General features: G+C 37.3%; 1 protein-coding gene across 1 annotated transcript in view; it reads right to left on the bottom strand.

Moving 5' to 3' along the window:
* Nucleotides 1-13,759, bottom strand: part of timeout (circadian regulator timeout) — a 100,430-nt gene that overhangs the window by 61,476 nt on the left and 25,195 nt on the right. The gene's annotated exons all lie outside the window — the stretch shown is intronic.

Genomic DNA, 13,759 nt, shown 5'->3' with positions numbered 1-13,759 from the left:
CACACAGCCGAGTTCGGAGACAGAGGGGGATCAGCGTTGAGGGTGAGAGGGAGAGAAGCCGAAGGGTAGGAAGACGAAACGCAGGGTAGAGGAGAAAAGAGAAGAGGAGCGATGTGGGGGTGGCGGGTGCAGCTACGAGTCGGGCGCCGCAGTGTTTGTCAGTCCTTCGTATGGACATCACGTTCGACGAGACTGATAGTACCCGCCGGTATTGGCATTCGTATAAGTCGTAATAACGTTTTTGGCGGTATCCATCATTATTGATAGCCTGCACCAACGTCGATCGCGCGTCAATTCAGCCCGTAGATGAACCTACGACACGCGCATCCGCGATCCCTGGTACCGTCGTCTCGCGCGTTTCGTCACTCTGTCCACGAGCGGACGAACGGCGCCGCGAGATCCTTACGGACAGTGGACGAGATGTGAAGACGATCGCGTTGGAAGCGATGTGGCTTCCGTTAGTACTGCTCGCCTTGATGGCGAGCGGTTCCGCCTGTCCATATCTTTGTGAGTGCCATCAGAATAACGCCGAGAAAAACGATGCGTTAGTTTTACTAGACGTGACGTGTCGCGAACGCGTACCCGGTCTATCGGAGTTACCCGCGGTAGTGAGAAGTTTGTCGGTGGACAGCGCCGAGGGACCGGACATTGATATCCTCCTGGACGAGCTGGAAGCCGCCAACTTAGTGAACGATCTCGGGATGAATGATGCTTCGGATAATCTCAAAGCGAATGACACATCGAAGACGAACGACACGGAAGAGCCGACGGATACAACAGAGATTCTACCGTATTTGATCGAATTCATAGTGACAAATTGTTCGTTAGTGTCGTTGAATGCGTCGTGGCACGGTTTCGAGCGCTTGACGTCATTAAATTTGTCGTGTAACAATTTACCACGAATAAGAGACGTGCTGGTGATTCGCGCGACAAATTTAAGCGAGCTGGCGTGCTTAGATCTATCGGACAATTCGTTATTGGACATCAGTGCCGATTCTTTCAGGACGCTCGTTGGACTCGTGCGACTGAATTTACGTAAAAATGTGATCAGTACAGTGGACGAGGACGCGTTTCGCGGTCTTGATCGACTGGAATTTCTCGATCTATCGGACAACAGGTTGGCGGACTTGCCGGATAGCGCGCTCACGCCACTGTACTCCTTGCAGAAACTCGATCTCAGCGGTAACCAGCTGCAAGTCCTGGGTGCCAGGTGGTTCGAAAGTCTCGACAGATTGAGGGAACTCGACGTTTCACGAAATGGATTAGCCAGAGCGGCTTCGGGAACGCTGCAACCGTTATCGGGGCTATCTATTCTAAGGTTAGCGGAAAATCCGCTAAAAGAGAGAGACGTATCTCTATTATTGGGTACTGGAAGAAGATTGGAGACGGTAGATGCATCCCGTACTGGATTAGCGCGAGTTCCAGCCGCTTTAACGAGATCGGTCAGAGCACTTAGACTCGCTGGTAACAGACTGACTACCATTCGCAGCGGTGACTTAGATAGCTATCCTCTATTGCGAATGTTGGATATTGCCGATAACCGTTTAGTGGATATCGAGAATGACGCTTTGGGACGACTAGAGGTTTTGGAAGAGCTCGATCTATCAGGCAATGTACTTTCAAAGGTACCGGGTAGTTTACCGAGTAGTCTCGTAATGCTTAAACTACAGCGAAACACCATAACCACATTGAAACTCGATGATCTCAATGGTCTGTACAATTTGCGATCGTTAATGTTGAACGATAATGCCATCAGTGAAATCGACGTGGGCGCGCTCGGTCAACTGCCTTTGCTCGCTGAGTTGGATTTATCCAATAATCCTATCAAAGTGTTATCAACTAATACTCTAAGTGGACCGAGTAATCTGACGAAGCTCCAAATGTCAGGACTAACGGCGCTTCAACAACATCAGGAAGAACAAAGTGATATGGCGTTTCCGGTACCAACTCCGGAACATTTGGTAATGTTAGATGTATCGCGCAGTCCGGTTCTTGCTAGGCAGTTACTGGCGGATGATGCTGCACTATCTGCCTGCAAAAGTCTGATAGAGCTGAATCTCTCAGAGACCAACATCAGCACCGTCAGATCCGATGTCGCGTACATGTTGCCGCAGCTGCGCGTTCTTAGACTCGACAAGAACAATTGGAACTGCACGGAAGATCTCTACTGGTTGGGTGAGTGGATCAGACAACATCGCGAACCGAATCAACAGTACCAAACAGCGCGATGTTCAAATCCGCGGAAACTAGCGGGATTATTTTTGCACGAACTGCCATCGCCGTCAAATTTCGTTTCCACGACCGCGAAAATCGTCACGACAGCGGCTGCAAGCACCTCGGTTACCCTATCTGTCGTCTTCACACTCGAACATACGTCGAATACTGATCAGCCAAACGTCACGGTGTCTTCCAATATCGAAGATGCGAATTCTGACGGTAACGTCACGGATCTTCTCACGCTATCTTCCGTAAACGCGAAAACCGAATCAAAAATAGTAGCTGACTCGGATTTTCTCTCCATCTCGGAAACCGTCACCACAACGGCATCATCGAAAAAAATACCACGAGTCTACGAGGCGCCGACATCTTTTCGTAACGTAACGTCGTCAATCACGATGCGGACGAACGGAGAATCGGATCGAAAGAGCGATAAAACAAATCGTATCTCGATGGATCAGAATTTAATCAAGCACATCGTCGTCCCAGCCTCTCCAACACCGAGCGACCCCAAGCTATCCATTATGAGAATAGAAGACGCGGAGTCGCGTTTGCAAACTTTCGATAACCGAGCCGACGGTGGGACGCGAAAAAACGGTAAGATGAGGAAAGTTGCCGCGTCAGGCGTCGGCGAAATCTTCTCGTCGGGGTCTTCGAACGTGGGAAGGAAAACGATCGAAAAGCACTCGAGCAGCATAAGTAATGTGACGAAGGCAAACGCAGTGTTGGACGAGCGCGACTCGAAAACGATAGCGGAAGAATTGAATAGTCGAGTGACCGATTCCGGCGCTAGAATATCGGAAGCTTTATCTGCCGGTGCCCATCCCGGAATGTTGGTGTTAGTTGGCGCGGCGCTCGGCGCCGTAGCAGCGCTGACCGTCGTACTCTCACGAAGAGTAACGGTGCATCGGACAGACAGGTATCATCGTCATGAGAATATCGAAGTGCACACTCTCACGCCTACTGCGGAGCTTTGGTGACCAGAATCGGAACACGTCCGATTGTTCGAGAGGGAGAGGCGACTGGACATCGAGAATCGTGACCGAGAAGCGCCGATACTGCCTCAACAATTGACGAGACCACGATTGATCGATGTGTGTTTGAGGAAGATCCTCAAGTAACCAATATCAGCGCGCATCCTATGATTGCATCGAGATGTAAATGGATATATCAAGGAGAGAGGGCCACAATAACTAAACTATTAATCAGAAAGTTGGAAGGATCCTCCTGAACTGTGGAAGCCATGGGGAAAGGACGAACGACTAAACGTCGAAGTCAGAAACGAGATACTCCGAGCTAATCCGTATCGGTTCGGAAACCGCCAATACGTCGCGGATTACTAGGGAGCAATATCGACAAAATAAGAAATTATTCGAACGTGACATAAAATTTCTACAATCGGAAAAGAACAAAAAAAAGGACAACTGTCGTGAATCATCATGGTTATCGTAAATCTACAATACAGTAATTAAGAATAGATACTGACATAAATTCTATCAGATCTAAAGTTTACAGATATAAACGAGTGTTACTTATAAAATCAATCTCTGTAATCACGCACCTATCTGGCTTATCGAATTCTTTAAAAATCGTATGTGGCTCAATATGTAAAGTCATCCAGATGTCGATATCGGTATAGTATCTACTTGATGGAAAGAATACTCGACGACACTGTTCAAACTCCATCAGCGGCGGAGATGTAGACGTCAAGTACTGTAACCAAGACGTTAAAAGCACGAGCAAGAATCACCGCGTTATTTCATATAAATTCTGACGTATACAAACACATCCGGTGCTGCACATGTCGTCCGTTGGGAAATACTGGACGCGTACTACGAACAAAAAACTCGGTGGAAAAACTGTAAAAAAATTCGGCACTATTTCGACGTACATCGCGGTGGATCAGCATCGCGTAAAACCTCAATTTTCTTCGTAATACACAATAATTGTAGAAGGGAAAGTACGAACAAAAATTATATACGGAATTATTCTTGCGTGAGAGAACTCTAAACCTTGTCAAAGCCCTCGAGATTGGATTCTGATTTCGGTATCGCACATACGCAATCATCGTAGCGTGTCATAATCGAGTGGCAATAATCACAAGCAATTTAACGATTTAGTTGATTGACTTGAAATCAGACTTGGAATCAGATAAAATGGACACAGTGACAATAATAATGGTTACACGCCGCGTTTCAAGAGCTTGACTCTTTGCGGTACGCTCAATTTCTGAGAAAACTATATTGTGACTGAAATAAAGTGCGAGTGTAATAAAAGTAGGAAGAGAGCATAAGGCTAGCAAAAGATAGAAAAACATGGACGTGGTAGAAAAGCAGGTAGGGCAACGCCGAAATACAGAATGTAGGAGATGAAAAATTCGCGGTGGCAAATAGTATGCTTGAATGATAAAACCAGACGGGAAGCCAGAGAGAGTGTTAGACGGAAGAATTTTTATCGAACGACATGTGTGCGTGTGTGAGATCGAAAGAATCGAGCGTAAGAGAAAAAGAGAGATGGGAGATTAATTCGAGAAATTGTTCTCGAATACAACAAAACGGGATGTACAGAAATATTGCTTCCGTACTTAATTCCACTAAGCTTGATGAGGGATGTCAAGACTTCTCAACAAATACAAAAATGAAAAAAAGAATGCTTACGAGAGAAAAAGAGAGAATGTCTACGTATGTGTATGTGAGAGAGAGAGAGAGAGAGAGAGAGAGAGAGAGAGAGAGAAAGAGAGAGAGAGAGAGAGAGAGAGAGAGAGAGCAGATAGACAAAAATAGCGAAGAGGCTAAATATTATCTTTCTTAAAATAACCACAGTGTCAAAGTACCGCTATAATAATAAACCAATGTACAAAGATCCATGTTCGTCGATCTTTTTTTCTTTTTACCCGTGTCATATAATATTAATATCTCCTTTATTTTTTGTATAAATATTTCGAAAATACATATATATATATAAATATATATATGTATAATTTTATAACAAATAGTAACAGAATATTCATATACATATATACGTAGGTAAATATTATTAAAAAATTATTTTCAAAAGTACACGTTTTATTATATTTTATAAAATTACTAATATGTACACGAATATTAAAAAGTATACAATATAATATACAATTTCTTTTATTCAAAATAAAATAAACAATTTTTTAAAAACAATTTTATAGTATATAAATTTGAATGTGTTAGACTCGTATTTTTATGTATAATAATAAGTTTGGTTATATATAACTGAAATAGCTCTCGTCAGAGTAAAATAATAAAAAATGAACAAAGAAATTTATATTTAGCAGAAAATATCAACAATATTGAATAGGTAAGTAAATTAATATTGTTATATGTATATAGGTGCATCTGTACATATTACTTTAACGTGCCTGAAACTGTCAGTGCTATCAAAAAAGCTTCTCTAAATTTTAATGTCAGAGATATTATTACCGTGCCTGACATTTTTTAATTAAATTATTTCGTTGCTATTAAAGTAATTACTGAAAATAATTAAAATCGTTAACTACTCAATACACCAAAGTGTAAATTATAAAAAAAGTTAGTAAGTTTATTTATTTTTTCTCTTATAAAAAAATATTATTTGTAAGCTTCCTTTTTGCTTCAGCAAAACTCAATCTCAATTGTTAATTAAATAAACAAATATTTCACATAAAAAATATTTGCATTTTTTGCTGAGATAAATAAACTCATCTGCATGGATTACGTATTTATTTTTGTTCTTGCAAAATTTTAATTATAATCAGATTCATATCTACGTCCTCATAATTTGCCACACATTAATTAAGACCATGCAGAGAAAGACAAATATTTACTACATTAATTATAATCTTATTAACTCCAGCAATAACCACAAAAATATTTTTACTGTATATTCCACAAGATTATAGTTCAAATAAATTGAGCAGAATTATATATATATATATATATTAATTAAATATAAATAACATTTATTTCATTAATGAATAATTCCTTGTAGAAAAGGGAATAAGCGTACCTAAGTAAGATAGTTAGTTCAAAATATTAATGGACTCTACAAAATTACAAGATTATCTGAAGAAACTAAAGCTTCGTTGCTGAATTACAGGATCTCGAAATGACGCAAATGTAATTTTATAGATAATTCAGAGCGTTGTAGCTTTACTATATGCCTGCCGGGGAGTTTCTGAACAACGATAATAATGAGTTGGGGCGGCAATAAGGAAAAACGATATCTACGAAGTATATTGAATACAGCGATTCTGGAAGACGAGCAACCTCTTGTACTGCAGTTTAAATTTCCTACAAAATAACTCGTTGTAAGGAGTGCAACTAGGAAATTTAATCACCGTATAGCGGCTCTCGGTTCACCCTACGGGCTACGGAAGTGGCGAATTCAGTAACATCTTGCAGAAGTTCGTTATCCCTACTCTCCATTGTACCATCGTCGGTTTACCAAGACGCCCGTACTATTTCGTAATATTGACTTCATCGATGAAAAACAGAATCCAGTTTGGAACTCATCTGCATACCGATCCCAGCGCAATTACTCTCTTCACGCGGATATTGTATAGTGCGTGTTATTGCACTCAAACGGCATGGTGAATGGTCTACCAGGAAAATATCAAAAATAAAAAGCGACGAGGAATTTTCAATATGTCGCGTATAAATAGAGAATGCTAAAATAAAATGAACTACTGTAACAATTTCTTATTAAAGAAGGTAAGAAAGTAAAATAGTAAGGGAGAAACATGTATAAATACAATATGGTACAATAAGAAAAAATAGATAAAAATCTATAAGAAAAACCGATAATATTGTATAATTAAGATGTATAATTTTTGTGCATAGAAAGTTGCTAGAACGGACATTATCCCTTTATAATATTTAAAATTTTTAATTTTAAACTTGATTAGAGTTACAATTATATTTGTACCAATTTGTATTGACATATGCAATAAAAAGCGTATTGCAATTTCGAACTCAATTGCACATCGAGCCCAACACAATTACTCTTTTCCCAGTGGGAGATTGCAAGTTGAGTTGTTACAGTACGATACACGCCAATCATTACAGAACGAAAGCGTGCCTGAAAAGGCTGCTATTCATATTTTACAAGAGCAATCGTACTATATGGCGTGAAATACGTAATAAGGGTGAAACCATTTCGCAGACAAATAAAAATCTTAATTGTTTAGATACTACTTTAAACCATATGTTTTATCGAAATACTTTTGTAAAAATTCGCATAATTATTTTAATTATTCTCTTAAGCTATTCAAAATGAGGATTGTCTAAATTGCATTAAGTGATTATCTTTCTGATTAAGTATCCTTGTAGATAGGTACTCATTCATCATATGTATAAAAAATAAGTCATATATTAATATAGCGCTATGCACTTTGCACATAAATACTCTTGATTAAATATACGTAGTTTTAGTCGCTATAGTGCCAGTGCGTCACACAAATAAGAGACATTTTGCTACGCAAATTGGCCTACAAATTCACTTGTGGAATTGTTTGGCAAACGGCGAATTCAATCAACCTACTTACCGTTCTAACGTCATACCGAATTTATTATTCATAAAGTCAACAAAACTATCTAAATTCATATTTTCTAAATTTATGCGTGCAATGTTGCTATTATTCGCAGTGTTTCTGTGTCTCATAAATATTCGTACAACTACTTCTAGTGAGCGAATCGGTACTTCATTGACTAGTACATAAATATATGTATATAATTTAAATCAAATTAACTTTAAAAACTTATATTATAAAATATATTTATATATGTTTTATAATAAATATCAATAATTTTTGTTAAACGTGTATAAAAGTCCGAAATCTTCATCTCGATGACAATAAGTCGTGAAACATTCCGTACATAGATATAATAAAAAGTACTCGACGCGAACCAATTACCCGTTATTAGAGATAGAGTTAGCTGAACTAATCTCTACAGCCGACACAGAAGCGCGGATGTTTGCTGTTTCAGCTAGATAGTAGGAGAAACGTAACTCTCCGAACACAGTAGCATTGATCGAGAGCCGCTATGACACTTTCTGTACAAAGGAGAGAGCACCGGCGACGCCAAGGTAAACTAGGTCTTCATGGTAGGAGAAGCAGAGATCCTCTTCATCGTGTCTACGATGGCCGCAAACCGCCGCCCTACTCGTTGCGCTCTTTCCGATAGCGCGCTTCGCAAGCTTTGCAGTCTTTTTATTTTCCTTCGGTTCCCATTATGTCCGCCATGGAATTTTAGCGGCGATTTAGTACCAGCTAACGTCGACTATCCAAGTAAATAAAACTATGTTTCAAATTACTTAAAATGTATTTTTAAATTAACTAGCCCGCGTATATAACTAATTTATATAAGCAATTTCTAAGCGTCTAATTTATGTAGAGGTAATTTAAATAATTTTTTATTTTTACTCATAAAAATACGCGTTATATTGCAAATAATTACAAAACTTCTATATCAAATACATTAAAAAAATAATAATACGAAAGAAGAATTTCTTAAAGTGGATTAGAAAAATTTTTATAACAAACGGAGTATATTTTACAGAACAATTCCGAGTATTTCCAGGAACTTGTGGTTACGTGTGTTCAAATAAAGTACGAATGAGACAATCGGAGAAGAAAAGAACAACGGATTTTTCTGCCAGCCGTATAAGAAATTTTCTGCCGCGATACACTGGAAACTTCACGCCAGTTTTACCAGGTTCACAGACGTAAAGTTTTTTTTACGGCTCCGCTAGTACTTTATAAAATATTACAAAAATTTGCAAGCCTGGTTGCGAACCAATGGTATACTTTAGGGAATTATTGAAATAACTTTTGTCCTCCCTAGAGAACTCCCTACAAAAAGAAATAAGCGATTAAAGTCGCCCTAATAAATTTAAAGGTGGAAATATCCGCCAACGATAGCGATACACTTTTATTAATGTGAAATAGAATTGTGGAAATTCTAATGAATAAGTTATAAATAATCACGATGTCTCGTCATGGCAAAATTATTCAAAAGAGGATAAAAAGAAATCGGACTTCTGATATTGTTTCACGTATCGGACTTATGCATTTAAAGCGCTCTGCAGGAGAGCCTAATTAAATGAATGTACATGTAATGGCAAATAACTTTTTGTACGCATATTTTAATTGTATATATTCGCGGGCTTGCGCGTGTGGCAGATAAATGTAAATTCTTCCTTCCTGAATATGCAATGTTTCGAAAGCTCGCTCACGCCAACAACCGTTATTTCCTACCATACTTTTTGAGAATGATTGACGAGTTTAAGCGGCGGGAAGCGGCGGGACTCTGAAAAATAATTAGCTCCTCTAATTGACTCCATTATTTACGTGGAAATAACCTCTAGCCATCCCCGACGTAAAAATTCGAATTACAATGACGGCCTCGAAAGCGAGAATATCACATAAGCACGCGTAGACGTTCGCATTTTCGCACACATTCACACGCGGTAGTGGTTGCTAAGGTTGCTCGACTGCTGGAATAATTGAAATTGATCGTTGTGGAAATGCCTCTTCTATATCCTTCCGTTTCGCTCGTTCTCCGCAGTCCTTTTAACTAGCACGTCCGAGAACTATAGGTGTATAAATAACGCTCTGCTAATTTTTAAAAGGTTTAAAACTTTGTGGTTAATACGCGTGGCCTCATACTAATAGTACTGTTAAAATATTTATCTCAGGAAACTTTTCTGTTATCTTTCATTCATTTCAACTGCAATTAATATTGTTAGTATTAACAATATTATAATATATCACCGTACGATATCTACAATAATTGTATTAAAAATTTTTTAATATTAACAAAGCGGAATAGATATATACATAAATGTAAAACGCTCAGTTAAAATAAAATAATCCGCATTTTTCTGCAAGAACATTTATTATTATGTCTGAACAAATAGCACGATTTCCCGCACTCTATTAATGGATTACCATTACTGTAAAAGAGAGTACGTCGTAACGACCGTTTCAACAATTCCACACATGCCAGTAATTCAAATGGCGACCACGTTTACAACGGTGATCCCGCTAACCACAGATTTACTGTCACGTACATGGTTTTATCGAACAGAGTGGTCGATACACACTTTATGCTTTTGACCTATGTTGTAATATGTACACTCCGGTACATTCATACTTTTTATTGCATTTTTAAAACATGGCGTAAATTATTGCTACGGATTAGATACCGCTATTTTAGAATATTAATAGCTGCGCGTACCTACATAATATTAAAGTAAATAACGCTTACAATTCAAAAGAAGATAATCACTATTGTCCGATTTAAATAGATATCATCAACGTCTCACACACACACACACACACACACACACACACACACGCACGCACGCACGCACGCACGCACGCACGCACACACACACACACTCTCTCTCTCTCTCTCTCTCTCTCTCTCTCTCTCTCTCTCTCTCTCTCTCTCTCTCTCTCTCTCTCTCACAAGATAATAAAATGTTACATATATTAAAAGAAAAACTGCAGTTTAAAATAGACAATTCCTGAATATCAGTGATTGCACGTACGTGATACTAAAAGAAATATGCATGTCACATATTATTTTTGTTAAAATATATGTTTAGATTTGGATACAAAGAGTGTAAGAAAAATTTTCTGGTATAAATAAACGTTGCCAGCACTATCAGGATAATTTCACGCCTTCAACCTGAGATTTGATCCGGCGTTTTTTTTCTGCAGCAAATGTAACTGCTGCCGTCTGTTAAATTGCGGCAAGCCACGAAAAATACGCACGGTCAATCGATTTATTCCCTCATATATTTCAGGATTACGAAAGTCCGAGGTCGGAATCTCCAGGAATATTTACGACCTGACCTGCCCAACGATACATCAAGTGATAAAACCAAGCGAATCGACTTTTTTTTTAATATCGAGCACCGAAGAGTAACACAAATAAAGATTGTGCCAAATCCCGCAATGATGCACATAACATATGTACTTCCATACATGAAGTAAAATCGACTATAAAATTATATATATATATATATATATATACACACATATATATATATTCTATTGAATTGACGTTTGCATTTGACGAATAAGTTATATGCATGTAAAATTGTACATAAAATTTCATATTAAGGTAAATTTGAATTTGCATTTCTATCGATGCTTTAATTGTTACACTATACTGAGCGTAGTCGAATAGATATAAAACTTTAAGAATTAATATATAACGCTTGCAGAATGTAATTCTTTACGTGAAAGAGATCATGGAATATAAGTATATTCTTCGTTTTGTAGAAAATATGCAATATTTTGCAGAAAGAAGAAAGAATTTAATTAAAATAATAATCTCAGATACACCAAATTTCCGTTTAGTACCTACAATATTTACAGAGAACTTGTGATTATTGCCTTAATCATGGAATTCTTGAAATATCTATTCTCGTACATACATTCAAAGTAGATTTCTCAATTTAAGTATCCAGGATTATATGTGAATGATTTTACTGTTGCTATAACCCTGTATTTCAGATTAGAATGTGTATGGAGAAAGAAAATTTGAAATCGCAGAAAATGCATTTATGTCGAAAAATGTTTACAGAAATAATCGATATACTAGCTTTTAACTGATTCTACAATATATATAATTATACGTAATTCAATTAAAGAAATATTAGATTAAGTTTATTCATTAGGCAGATAATTGTTTCTCACATATTTTTTCAAGCTTAATATTCACATCCCGTTTTGTATCTCTTTCTATTATAAATACTTTCTATTAAATAAAATTAGTTACGTTTATTTTTAGTAACAGTTGCTAAATGAAAATGACAAATGTTCCATAAAAAAAAATTAAAAACTCAAAATATTGGTCACACGTTTCACAAATTTCACAGATCGCTTTCAGCGTAAATTTAATTGACGTGAACCCCGCTATACGATTGAAGCTGATTATTAATTACTCTGCCGCGCCATTTGTAGAGCAGCAAAACAAAATAAAAATTATTGGAAGATGGAGGGATAAAGCTGGTGAAGGATACTAATTTTCGTCGGCAAACGATTTCTCGCGTAACGGTGCAAAAAAAAGTAGAACGTGCTGAAAATTAATTAGTTATATCTACCAAAGAAAGTGGAAAAAATTACAGAAACAAACTTTCATAAAATATATCAGAATAAAAAATAATCATGTAAATCACATGTTTTTTTATTATTTTAATATGTAATATACAATAGATTCTCATTCTTAAGAAATTATTATCGTTACTATAAGATGCTTCTAAAGAAACTTTAACTAATGTTTACCAAGAATTTCTGATATATCAAATAATTAATAAAAGAAAAGATTTAGCAGATGAAAACGATTCGCCCTTCTTTGAAGAGTATGTATTATAAAGATGAGAAAGAGGCAATATTAAATCTTCTTATTTGATCATTCTTTGATGTGGAAGAATTTGCGCTTGTTTCTGGACAAAAGAAGTAGGAAATGTTATTTGTTACTAGAATCTATATTTCGTGAAGATATTACCCGCTAGCGCGTCCCTCGCGACAAAAACGAGTCTGTCGAGGACGAGTATAAATTCGATGCAGACTACACCGCGAAAACGGGCCACGAAGTAAGTAAAATATTCGTACACGCGACATCCACGGTACATTAGATATAAGGCTCCGAGAGATATAAACGTATTTCCTATAAATCACTGTGGAAAAATAAAGTGTAAAAGTGTCGAATAATGAGTGGGTTTTTGCAATTCAATGGCTTTATGACCCGCCTGGGGAAAACCCAAATAATTTAATAAAAATAATTTAATAAAAATATCGTTTCAAGTGACAACACTATATAATACAATAATATTTTTAGATGATTTAATTTGATATTCGTATAACAATAAGCAAACGTTAAATTAATTTTAAATATTATCATAGTAATATCTCACGTGTGACAGAAAGAACCATTAATACAAAATAATTTTTTGAAACTTCATTTAAGATTATTACATCATTTTCCATACTTACTTCTCTGTCACAATTATCCGGATTGGCTCCATATGTGCCATGAAAGTTTATAGTTTCTAAGCTACCAAGAATAGCCGTGGCAATGAAGAAATACGGGATAGAATTCTTGTCAAGAAAAATTTTCCGTAACGGTCGTACTAACGAAAAGCCGCGAACCTTCATCCTAGACTTCGTAACTCTCTCACGTCTCTATTTTAAGCCATCTCCGTAGCGGACGGTCTTTACGATTTCCCGAACCGCGGATCAGATGAAAGTAAAGCTCTGCAACAGTTTTGCAGCTTCTCCTTTATCCTTAGCCGTCCTTCCTCTGTCGCGCGATTTTGCCTTCGAGTACTTATATGATCCAGTCGTATAAAAGATTACGTATAAGACTGATTCCGTCAATTTTAGTAAATTCCGTTACTATAGAATTTAATCCGTTGCGATGATTCGATTTTTTGACGCGTACGAACGACAGGTGACGCGGCCGTAAAAATTTAATTAATATTTTGCGCGCTGTAGAGTAACAAATTTCAATTTGAA

This window comes from Cyphomyrmex costatus, unplaced genomic scaffold, assembly GCF_001594065.2.
Source record: "Cyphomyrmex costatus isolate MS0001 unplaced genomic scaffold, Ccosl1.0 scaffold18, whole genome shotgun sequence".
Classification (NCBI taxonomy): domain Eukaryota; kingdom Metazoa; phylum Arthropoda; class Insecta; order Hymenoptera; family Formicidae; genus Cyphomyrmex; species Cyphomyrmex costatus.
Note: the sequence above shows the minus strand (reverse complement) of the source record. Positions and strands in the feature narration are given on the sequence as shown.